Source organism: Corylus avellana, chromosome 10 (genome assembly GCF_965113065.1).
Source record: "Corylus avellana chromosome 10, dhCorAvel1.hap1.2, whole genome shotgun sequence".
Classification (NCBI taxonomy): Eukaryota; Viridiplantae; Streptophyta; class Magnoliopsida; order Fagales; family Betulaceae; genus Corylus; species Corylus avellana.
In genome coordinates this window covers 9,308,193-9,320,725 of record NC_142499.1, presented here as the reverse complement: position 1 = coordinate 9,320,725, position 12,533 = coordinate 9,308,193, and positions in this window count along the sequence as shown.

The following is a 12,533-nucleotide window of genomic DNA, read 5'->3' as shown; positions in this document are numbered from 1 at the left end:
AAATACTTTTTTGCCCACATAGTTTAACAATTTTATTTTTTGTAGTTCGGTTTTTTTTTTTTTTTCTGACATGTCCGCATAGTGACATTCCCTTCATTATGCGTGGTCCCAGCCAATTGAACTACCTATTGGAGACCTTCTGTTTTATTTTATATTACAGATGATACTTTCGTCTAAATTCAGTCTAAAATTTGACAGAAATTCACATAGCACTTTTAAAAATTTGACATGTGTCCATATACTAATTAAAAATAAAAAATAAAAAATTTTAAAGTTAAAATTAAAATTATTAAAAATTTTAAAAAAAAAATGTAAAAGGGTTGGCTCGAGCCACCCATTTGGACAACATGTCTAGTCACCCCTATTTTGTCCTAAGGGGTGGCCACCCCTTGCTAGTTTGGGGGTGGCCGAATCACCTTGGGGGTGGTTCGGCCACCCTAGGCCAAACGGGGGTGATTAACAACTTTATTTTTTTGTCTATTTGGTTTCATTTTTTATCACAGGTGGTACCTCGATAATGACAAAAAAGGAGATAGTACATCCGTCTAAATTTCATCCAAAATTCAACGAAAAGCCACATCAACACCCTTAAAAAAATCGACATGTGTCTATATACTAATTTTTTTTAAAAAAAAATTAAAATTATTATAAAATTATAAAAAAGGGGAAAGGGGTGGCTCGAGCTACCTTCATTTTGCAAATTGGGGGTGGCGGAAACCACCCCCAAGGCTATTGGGGTGGCTCCACCACCCCCGTTTGGCCTCAGGTTGTTTCGACCACCCCAAAAGGCCAATTGAGAACGACAAATTTAGAATTAACTTTTGGAGGTGGTTTCGGCCACCCCCCAATTTGCAAAATGGGGGTAGCTCGAGCCACCCCTTTCCCCTTTTTTATCATTTTTTAATAATTTTAATTTTAATTTTTTAAAAATATTAGTATATTGACACATGTCGATTTTTAAGGGTATTGATGTGGCTTTTCGTCGAATTTTGGATGTTATTTTGACGAAGGTACCATCTCTATTTTTTATCATTATCATAATACCACCTGTGATAAAAATGAAACCAAGGAGACAAAAAAATAAAGTTGTTAATTATAGTGAACAAAAGATTATTTAACCTTTAAAAAAAAAAAAAAATCCAAGTGTTGAATGAATACCAAAAAAAAAATAAAAAAGGTCTTTTTTGGGATAAATAAAAAAAATTAATCATTGTAATTGGCCTAAATTAGCTTGTTTGGTATATAAAAAAAAAAAAATTAAAAAAAATGCAAAATCAGACCTTGTAGTTGGTTTAAATTACAAATCGTTAAATGTCGTATAAAAGTGAACTCAAAGGTCCTTAGGATATGCCAAAAAAATAATATAGTCTCTTGAGTCAAATTCTATTAAAACATTTGACAAATTATGTTAGATGTCACGTCAACGCCAATAAAACGACGACACGTGACACTATTAATAAAAAATATTAAATATATTAAACTAAAAATTAATTTTTTGACTTCAAAAAAAATAATAAAAAGAGAGAGAGAGAGAGAGAGAGAGAGAAAAAAGGAAAGGGGTGCTAGTGAGCCACCCCAAATGGGTGGCCGTCAATGGGTAGCCACCTCTTTCATTTTTTCTTTTTCTTAAAAAAAAAAATAATAATTAATTTTTTAGTTTTTTATTTTATTAATTTTTATTTCATTTTTTAAGAAAATAAAGGTATCATAGGAATATAATTTAAAAAAAAATGGCATTTTTGACACATTTTAGTAGTTTGATGCGCTACTTTAGCACACTTTAAACTTCATGGGGCTATTTCAAAAACATTTGTTAGTTTAAATGGCTTTTTTATATTTTTCCAAAAAAAAAAAAAAAAAAAAAGGGAAAACTTCACAAAAGGCCCACTAAACTTTCACCTTTTTGATAAGACCTCTCAAAGTTCAAAAACACTAAATTTCACTCCCCTCGAACTTTTTATTTGATGTAATCTACCCCATCTGTTAGGATTTGGCATTAAACCTACGTTAAAATTGATGAAATGACCTTTCATAGCCCTGAAACTTTAATAAAATTTCAAATTTACCCTTAATTTCACATTAAAAATTTACAAAATGAAAACGAAAAGTTGAGGGCATTTTGGCTTTTATCATAGTCTCCGTTAGGATTTAACATCAAAACCTAACGGAACAGGTAGATTGTATCAAATTAGAAGTTCGATTGATGAAATTGAGAGTTTTTAAACTTTGTGGGGTCTTCTCAAAACGCATGAAAGTTCATGGAGCATTTATGAAGTTAACTAAAAAAAAAATTGAAGATGGATTAATTGGAGGGTGGCTGCAATTCGGAAATGCATCATCTCCATTTAGTGCATTTAGGAGGGTAATATTGTCCTTTTTTGAGGGGGCAAATTTTTTGAACAAGTTTATCTTCTAATTGATATTCTTCATTTCATTTGGATCATTTTCTTGCAATTCACCCCCAATGAGTGTTTCAAATTAAGAGTGGCTTGCGGCACCTTTTAAAAATACTAGTACAATAATATTTTTACATTTTTTTATTATTTATTTTTAAAAATGGTAAATATATTATAAGTTCCAGAGTCAACCCTCCAAAATTAAAAAATCATTTAAGTTTTTTTTTTTTTTTTTTTTTTTTTTTTTTTTTTTTTCAGAATATTTACTCCCTAAGTCAATCGAAATGCCAATAAAATCCATACCATCAAAAATTTTTAATTGCCATTAGATTGGTTGAAATGTACCATTTTAAGGAATGCCACATCAGTCGAATTTGTTGATCCTATGTGTCCACAGTGGTCACGTAGGATCAAAACTCATCATTTTGGCCCTATCCAAAACAGTGCATTTCAACCAACTTGGAGGATTTTTTTGCTTAAACCCCCAAATCGTAAAGCCTTCCCCGATTTCTCATTCCCTAACGAAACTCAACACCCACGACTCAACCGATTCTCCCTATCCCCCCCCCCCCGGGACTCACGGTTCTCCGCCTGCCCCAGTCTACCGTCACCAACATCCTAAACGGCCACCAATCAGACCGGCGTCCAAAGACTTCCATAACCTGCGTGTATTTGCAGTTCACCGACACAGATGAACTAGGGTTCCGGCTAATCTGAAGGTAATTTTCTGTAATTTTTTGTGGGTTGTGTTGGATTTAAAATCTCTTTCATTACCATTTGAGTATGTTAAATAAACTTCGCAAAGGGAGACACAATACAGTTAGTAGGTATAGATCCTAATTGACATTGACAACAAAAAATATTGAAAAAAGCATACTTTTATTTTATGTATTATTTTGGGTTCTCTTATTGCAATATATGGTGGTTCTACATATCCTATTATGTTTGTTGAAGGAATGATGGTCAATTACTACTTGAGATATATGAATTGATGGATTTTTTCAATTTGAGAATTGAAATTCTCTAGCTAGAGTTGATGTGTTTATGATGATGTTAAGATTAATTATTGAGGCAATTTGAAAGAGGTTTTTGACTTGTTATATATATATATATTAAATAAATTTTAAAAAAAAAAGTGTGAAAGAGGCTTCTAAAGCTTTGGAGAAGCTAACCAAGTTGTATCACTGTGGCTTTATTTATGAAAAAATTAGAAGTGAAACATCATAACATGTAAAAGAAAATAAGAAGGGTGATAATTTTGAAGGAACTTTAATAAGGCATGTGATAAAATGATAGTCTATTTCAATGTTTAATAAAGCATGAATTCCGGCTAATATGGTCGAAGCTTATTTGTATTGTTTTTTTGGATGAATAAGAGATCATTTTATACAAACAAACTAAACACTTTACAAATCTACAAAAACAACAGAGAACAGACTTTGAAACAAGCTTCAAAATCCCACCAAAAAACAATTAAACACCAATTAAAACAACCATATGTCATATGTCAAGGCTTTACAAAATCTAATAAGTGTTTCTTTCTCACTGTAACTCAGTCCGACATTGCCCTTAGTTTTATTATATTCTATTGAAAACACTTGAAGTTTATGGATTGATATGAGAATAATTTTTTTGGCAAGCTTGATTATATTTTTCTTTTATGAGCTTGAATATTCTCTCCCATGTCAAGTATATATTGTTAGGTTTAGATAATAAAATGAATAGGAGGAAGAAAATTTTTGGGGAAGGAGACAATGAAGACGAATTCTACACTAAGAGGCTGAAAAAGGTTTGTAAATTTTATTTTGTAAAACCCATAAGAGTTTTGGAGGATTACTGCTAATGATTTTGGGTTTCATTGTAGAATGAACAGTCAATGTCGTTGGCATTTGTAATATCGTCGATCAAAGAGGATATGGAATCTGTGCAGTTTAGTTGTAGCTTTACAACCCCAATTATAACATCCACGAGTATAAAAAATTCTGGGAGGGGATTCTATTGGTATACTATGTATGACCATAAAAAGGTATTTGAATTTGGCTAATCTGGTGTTGAGAAATGGTTGTTACGTACTTGTTTGCAATTTTTTGAATTTGTCAAATTTTTTTTGTAATGACAGAAAGTTGGACAATGTCGTTTTTTTCAATGGTATGACGAAAAAACATGTACTCATAAAAGGGAGGTCCTACCTAGGTTGTATAAACAAGTTAATTCTTTGAAGGGTGAAGTGTCATCACTTAGAGCCAGACTGAGGATCCAAATATATATGTTGGTTTTTTCATTGATGATTTGTGTATTGCTGATTTGTCTAGGGTTGATAGGGCTTTGAGGCATGGAAAAGTTGTGTTTGGGGCATTAAAATGTAACTTTCAATTGCATGTTTTGTATCACTTGGCCTGAATTAAGGGATTAGGTAGGCACAAATGACCTTGTATGACTTTTTAAATTTCTATAATTAAATGTATGCTAGTGTTTGCACCGATTTGAATGTGAACACGTTATATTTGGTGATGAATTTGTTACATAACTTGTATGGCAAACTTAATGCAAAATATTTATAATAGAGACATGAATGAATTCATTAGCATAATATATTGTGCCTAAATTACAGATTGCATACATACTCGACACATTACACAAAATCAACAAAAAAAGGTTGTAACAAAAGTGTCACCATTGTCATACATTGTGGCATATTACATTCATCCACTACAAGCAAAAAGTAACGTCTTAAACAAAAGTATTGGGGAATGTGATCAGTGTTTAACACAAGGAACTCTAAGCTAGTTAACACGATATCACTAACAAACATAATCAGGTTGGTTAACACAACATCATTGCGTAGCACTACATCATCGGCTCCTTAGTACACGTGTGGCCCTACGTGTACTACCATGTTGTGACGACTCCGCTTCTGCTTCAGCATGTGGTTCATGTTGGGATCCATAGGATGTGTTAACAAAAAAAAAAAAAAAAGTGAAATATTACTTAGTTAATGTTACACAACATATTGCACAGGTATATGAAATGTATATTCTAAAAAGTATTTTTTTTTACCTGTGATTGAGTTGTTTTACGTGTACGAACACTTGGCTGTGATGACCTGTGGGCTTCTGCTTCTGCGTGGGGTTGAGCTTGTGATCCCTATAATGCATTAAAAAATTGTATTCATTAACCAAATCTCAATTTAAAATAATAAACTAAACATCAATAAAATTAAAATAATAGAATCATGTGTAACTCCTCAACTGATGGTCGGTTGTTTGCTTACTTGCTCGCTTGGAGATGCAAAGTTAGTGGAGGTCCTTTTCTTGGATGGTGTAATAGTACGGGCAATCCTAGTTTTGACCCGTAGGCATTTACACTTTCTTGATTGAAAATTTTCACATTCTCCATCTTGTCCTTCTCCATCTCCATCTTCACGAGCAGCCATGGGTATTTCATTCACCCCACCACCCCCTTCTCTATCTTGTCCTCTATGAGCTTCGAGAAAGAAATGCTCATCTACCGTTACAGCATCGTCCACCATATGTTCAACATATAAATGAACTTGTTCATATTTGTAATCATCTACAATATTTAAAAAAATATACAATGTTTGTATCACTATTCAAAAATATCATATGCTCATGATTGTCACAGACGTTATACCAGCAACTAATGTTGTTCACGCATCCTGAGTCGCGAACCAACTCTTTCACTTCCCATATACTCAAGTAGTCAACATCATACTCATTTACTTGATGTACGTCTCCACTAACGTACGTAAATGGGGTATGGTGCATTATCCTACCATGATGGATGGTTATATTGATAACCATATCTATAAATATATGAAAGACTATTTATAACAACAACAAAAAAATTAAAAGCATGAAGCACTTGCTCAGACATGCAACAAATGTTAATATTAACAACAACAAAATATATGAAAGAGTATTTATCTGTAAACACAGACTCAACTATTGAGCATGCATGAAATCATTAAAGAAGTGACATTCAACAATTATTTTTTGGCTAAAAGTTCATTTCCATAACCACTTCAGCTTTTCTTTGACTCATAAAAAACTAGTAAATATATATAATAATAAAAAATGCTCTAATTGCAAACATTAAGTCGTGTAAAAAGCTGCTACTGAAATTACATTAACTACTTTCACTTGGGAATTTAATCTTCAGTAAACTTTAAATATCAAACAACAAATTAACGTGAAGATGTTAGGTTCCATTTGCACTATGGAGATGTTAAAACTGCATGAAAGTTTGCATGTATATATTTAATCTATGTACATTGAAACGTGATAAATAGTGGACAATCACCCAACCCATGTACCATTAATACCAAACTACCACCCCTTTTTGTTATAATTACTGACAACCCTCTCTATGACCCACAACAAATTATCAAAGGACAAGACACGACCAAACATACCTTCTACCTATTGTGGACAAAGCCACTAAACCTAAAAAAGTTCACAATTAATACTTTAATAAAGTATCAACTTGTCTCATTCTAGGACCAGAACTCACAAGCATGGACGACACCCATTGCCAATTTGTAGCAATAGAGTAACTTTCAATGGAATAAAGTATACATAAGATTCCAGCACAATAATGCAATACTTATATAAATCCAACACAGATTCAACAAAAAATTTGGGGGATGAGGGTTTTGTAAAACTACAAGAAAAGTTTCATACAACAAAAAACTACCTAAAACTACAAGCAAAGGCTTCCATTCCTTTGAACCAACAAAACCCACAAAAAAAATCCAAAAAATACCTGCATCAACTTCTAGTCGGAACCAAAATTTTTTGAATAAAAAATTTATGATTACATGGAACCCTAGCCGAAGAACTGACGCTAGATTGGAGTGTTGGACGTCGGACTGAATGTTGGCAGGTGGGTTCTGTCGTGTCGATGGGTCTCTGTGTGTACGTCGGTGGCTACGTGGGTTTGATTGGGAAGGATGTGAGGAAGAACGATTTGGGGGTTTAAACAAAAAAACCCTCAAGTCAAATTGGTGGCCATTTAGCATGCCGGCGACGGCAGACTGGGGCAGGGGGAGAACCGTGAGTCGCCAAGGGGGGAGAATCGGTTGAGTTGTGGGCGTTGAGTTTCGTCGGGGAAGGAGAAATAGGGGAAGGCTTCTCGATTTGGGAGTTTAAACAAAAAAACTCAAAAGTTAGTTGAAATGCACCGTTTTGGATAGGACCAAAACAGTGAGTTTTGATCCTAAAAGTGGACACGTAGAATCAACAAATTCGACTAATATGGCCTTCCTTAAAATGATGCGTTTCAACAAATCTAACGGCAGTTAAAAAATTTTGACTGTAGGAATTTTATTGGTATTTCGATTAACCCAAGGAGTAAATATTTTTTTTAAAAAAAAAAAAAAAAAAAAAACTTAAGATTTTTTAATTTTGGAGGGTTGACTGAAGGACTTATAATATATTTACCCTTTTAAAAAAGACAGACAATTAAAATTTAAAATTTTCATAAACTCATATTTTAAATTGGCTAAATTTAAAACTTCTAGGATAGTATTCTACCCCCAAATCAAATGCACATGCAATATATATATGAAAAATAAATTGCAATACTCAATAATAAAACAATGAGTAATTCTATAAGTCCCTCTTGTGTTCTTCTTGAGTCCTTCTAAGAATAATGTAGCTATTAAAATCATCATTAGACTTATGATTGATCATTATTGAATTTTGATCAAATGGTAATTTTAATAGCCACATTATTTTTGGAGGGACTCAAGAGTGACACAAGAGGGACTTCTAGAATTACTCTAAAACAATGCAACCATAAAAGTATTCACACATCCACAATACAAAGTTTTGTAGGAGAAGTGGAAAACATTTTCAATAAATTATAATGCCACGAACTATTAATTAGGTGTAAGTGAGTTTGGTTAAACTTCTGGGTGTGTTAGGATTCTTTTGATGAGTACGGATTTAATGACTATCTAGGACGAATGTTTGAGGAAGGAGACATGAACGTTCGCAAGAAACTCTACTCTCAAACATTTGGCATAGTAGAAACGAACGTTTGTATAAAACTTTAGCCATGAACATTCGACAAAGAACAAATGAACATTCGTGTACCGACAGTACTAGAAAATAACACATCAGACTTATCCTCAGATTTTGAACGCCTATATATAGACCCTTACGCCATTTGAACCTTAATTATGATATTATTGGGTGTGTGAAAAGTTAAAATGAGGTGGGAAGAGAGAGAAGGTTCGAGAGGGAAGTTGCTTGCTTTGTTTGAGGTAATATTTATGCTTTATCTTGGTTTCGTTATTTGCTTTATAATCTTCATGTTAAAACACTTTGTAAATTTATTTTCGTAACTATAACGCCCGGATATTTAATACAAATAATGATTAAATTATGTGCGCCTCCCACAGACTTATTACTTTCGTAAACAAGTCCCAAGGGATTTAAGTATAACTCACCAGAATAAATTAATAAAAATAATAAACCTAGGAGTTATGCTAGAAAATCCACATCAACAATTAGGGAGTTAACCAGAAAGAATACATTAAACAAATATCAAAGTATGATGAATGCGGAAACTTCAAAGAACATATAGTGATTTGAGCTATATTACAAAACCTTATTACATATCTGAATACAACTACAACAAAATTTCATCAACTAATAAATGTTACAAAAACAACCAACAAACACCTAGTATTCTCATGTAGAAATCCTCACACATCCTGAAGAAAGACTCTAATTTGTCAACATTGCTGAAGCCTGTTGGATCTGGGGGACAATGAATGTTCAATAGGTGGAAGAAGAGAAATAACAACAACAAATGGGTAAATTCATTACTTAGTAAGTAAGATACCTCGGAACGGAACTTATGCTGATAGCCTAACATTTTAATGCAATATAAACAATAATCATTTAAAACACCCTTACTTGTCACGTGTTTCACAATATAATTTAGAAAATATATTGTCTCTATCATTATACTACTAAAAAAAATAAGTTAAGTTTGAGAGAGATAGTAGAAGCATAATTATAGCGACAACAATTTTCATTAGTTACAATCATAAAACACAAGGAATCAAGGATACACTAACATTATAAATATAAGATACTTGTATGTCAAAACTTTATTTCATATGGTATATTTGTGCCCTTAACCCCTTCCCGTTCGGGTTTGCGCACATTCTCGAAAGAACTTCTGGTACAACATCGGTGCTCTAATGTGCACAAACTAGTGATCATCATCACCTACCCGACTAGGTCCGACCCCAGGTGCTCCACACTGCTAATAATGCCGTATGTCATAACCCCCATGTGAACATAGTTGCACCTCGTTATTCAGCTGGCTTCTTGGATATAATGACAAATCACAACTTAAACTAGACCATAGGGTCAAGCTCTTGTAATGGTAGCCCATGATCCTTGATCATATCATACTAAATGCAAATATAACCAATTAACATAACTTATATTTATTTCTCAAATCATAGTAATGTAAACAATTATTAAAGAACATAAATTAATGCTTTGCAAATATATAGGCTCACAACTTAATCATAAGAGGTATGAATAAAATGGTTTAACAGTTTATATCAATATAGCATGCTCAAAAATAGTTTTTGTTTCCTAGTTCCATCAGTATTCACTTATTTCGACCAAGGAGATGATTCTTCAGACATCCTAACTTCCTGCATTGTAAACCAACCTACAAATTAGAGAATGCTAAACACAAACCTAAGACATACTCAAGATCCTAAATCACACTTCAGTTGAGCTTTCAAGCAGTTGAGGATCAATTTGGAAAGTTATAGCGTCAATCCAGACAGTTTAGGATCAAACTAGACAGTTTAGGATCAATCCTGGGGGCTAGGATCGATTTTGGTTGAGCTGAGATCGATCATGAGGGGGTGTGATCGATCATGGCTGGGAGGATCAATTTTACCCTAGCTAGGATCGATCTTGCCAATGCATGGATCGATCTTGGTGCCCTCTAGCACCAGGTTTGAGTCTTCCGATCTCCCGAATGTGTATCCAATCATTCTAAAATGTTCTTAGGGTTTTGAAAACACCTAGAAATGTTCACAAACAATTTTAGGGTTTCAAGGTTATGCTTTTGATTTGAGATTATCAAAAGTCTACATTAAACCAATCATAAAATATTAAATGTGTGTTTGTGTTGATTTAAAATGTTATTTGGATATATTAAGTCATAGATACGTAACATAAAATAACAATCTTTACAAAACAATTATAAACATAAAACATAAATTGTATTTTGTTTGAAATCATTGTTTAAGACACGTATTTAATCTAAAACAAATTATTTTAGTACAAAAGCATAATATAAATAATTTAAACGATGTGGCTACGTCAAAAATATTAGAAGAATTCAAGAATCATAGTATCACAAAAGGTATAAAGGATAAACACCGACGTTTAAGGTTTTACCATGAGAAAATTGAAGAGGAAGGTCATCAAAGTCTTGGAAAACATCAGAGAATATTAGTTTTGGGCATGTTTCAAGCTATGGCTTTGTCCTAATGCTCTGGGGGCTAGGTTTTTCGTGGAAGTAAGTTGTAAAAAAGGTTAACAGGGGTTTAAATGGGCTTAGGATCGAGTTTCTAGGGAATTATGAGCTCAAAACTGGATTTATGACAAATTAGGATTGATCCTATTGAGCTAGGATTCTGTTAAAAAAAAAAAAAAAAACCTTAATTTTATGTAAAACATTTTTGTATCAAGAACCATGTGCATTTGAGAAATATTTATATACTTATATATTTTAAAAATATATTTTATTTTTCGGGATATTATAGTAACATAGCTTTAGCTTCTGTTATTTATACTTTTAGATTAATAAATCTAGTTATGTAGTTATTTTGATATCTTATATCTGAGGACATATCTGTTTTTTTTTTCTTTCTTTTTTTGAAAATGACATATCTAGTTATTAGGCTATTGTATCATGTATACATTTTAACTTTTAAACTTTTAATAGATGCATGTAAACTCATGAGATTGTGATACATCTTAAGTAAAGACTAAAGATAAGTTAGTCATTTAATGATGATTAACATATCTTGCTTTGCATATAGGTGTTGATATGTTGTAAGAATGTATTATATTGCTTTTGAGGAAACTTTATTTTTTGTTGATATGTCCACACAAAAAAAGGGGGGGGGGGGGAGAGAGAGATTTGAACTAGTGACATTTGCTTTATTACGCGTCGTTCCGCTTTTGAGGAACCTAAGATATACTAGATTAGCTAAAGTTATGACCTTTATTAAAAATTGACCTATTGACTACCCATGAACGTTCGAATGGAGTGAAGAACATTCGACCAAGAACGTTCAACATCATACACAAACATTCACAAGTAGTTAGAATGATCATTTTGCCCTTAGTTTGGACGTTCTTATATTCTCACCTTGATCTAAGATTGACTTGATGTTTTTTTTTTTTTTTTTTTTTCTCAGATTTAGAGGTTAAGGAGCCTCATGAGGACATGGTGGAAGAACCCTACGATTCAAGTGAGTAAAACTCACACAGATACTTGTTACAATTTGTTTTTCAGCAAGCATAATTAATTTATATATCAAATGTGCATGTTTACAACTCAAATGAAATATATTTTAGATTATTATAAACTCTATTTTGTGAAAATGAATAATAATAAACAATATAATGAAAATGACGAGTTTGTAAATGCATGTAAAAGACGGTAAAGAATAAATTGCATTGTATGATATAGTACACCAATATATGTGAAATAACAACCATGAGCTTAATAAAATTATAAAAGTTAACTATATGATCAAAAGATGTTTATGTTTATATTTTGCGTTGGATCTAATAGTTGTTTTGTGATCAGCACAACCATGTTTAAGTGATAGTCACTATAGACCAACGTTATTAGCAGTCCGATGTTAAACTCGGTTGCATTGTTAGTGTTGGACGGTACGCGTACAATATCCAAAGTACTGGTATTGCAAATTTTGTAAAGTTTTAATATATGAAATTGAGAGTCTTTGAATTTTGAGAAGATTACCAAAGCGATGAAAGTTCAGAAGGGTTGAGTGAAGTTTTTTCTAATTTTTATGTTTATAATTTTCAACATATCTTA